General features: G+C 51.0%; 1 non-coding gene across 1 annotated transcript; it reads right to left on the minus strand.

The window, feature by feature from the left end:
* Positions 1-211: 211 nt before the first annotated feature.
* Positions 212-284, minus strand: TRNAF-GAA. Its single transcript has one exon. It is a non-coding gene; the product is annotated as a tRNA-Phe (tRNA).
* Positions 285-541: the final 257 nt, after the last annotated feature.

Here is a 541-nt window from a genome sequence, read left to right on the forward strand (position 1 = left end):
CACATTGCCAGCTCATGTCCAGCTTTTCATCCACCAGCACCCCCAAGTCCCTCTCGGCAGGGCTGCTCTCCATCCTTTCTTCCCCCAGCCTGTATTGATACCAGGGGTTACCCCAACCCAGGTGCAGGACCCTGCACTTGGCCTTGTTGAACCTCATGAGGTTCACACCAGCCCACCTCTCCAGCTTGTCCAGGTAGAGAAAAAGACCTTCTGCCGAAACCCGGGATTGAACCAGGGACCTTTAGATCTTCAGTCTAACGCTCTCCCAACTGAGCTATTTCGGCTGCCACAAGCATGGTAACTGGATGAATTTAGTTTAATATTCACCTCTTGCTCCACAGGGACTATGGGTTGGTTTTGTCAGTAGTAATTCTCCTTTGGTAGTCCCCATCTCTGAATTTATCACTCCTCCCATCGACCTGGAGCAAATTAAGCTCTGGTAGCCCCCAGCACTGGGGCTGTGCTGATCCTGCCCTCCTTTCTCTGGAGGGAAAGAATCTTGTGCAAGTCATCTCCTGGATGTTTTTGTGTTGTGGAATTT

The sequence above is a fragment of the Egretta garzetta genome, unplaced genomic scaffold, assembly GCF_000687185.1.
Source record: "Egretta garzetta isolate BGI_Z169 unplaced genomic scaffold, ASM68718v1 scaffold935, whole genome shotgun sequence".
NCBI classification, from domain to species: domain Eukaryota; kingdom Metazoa; phylum Chordata; class Aves; order Pelecaniformes; family Ardeidae; genus Egretta; species Egretta garzetta.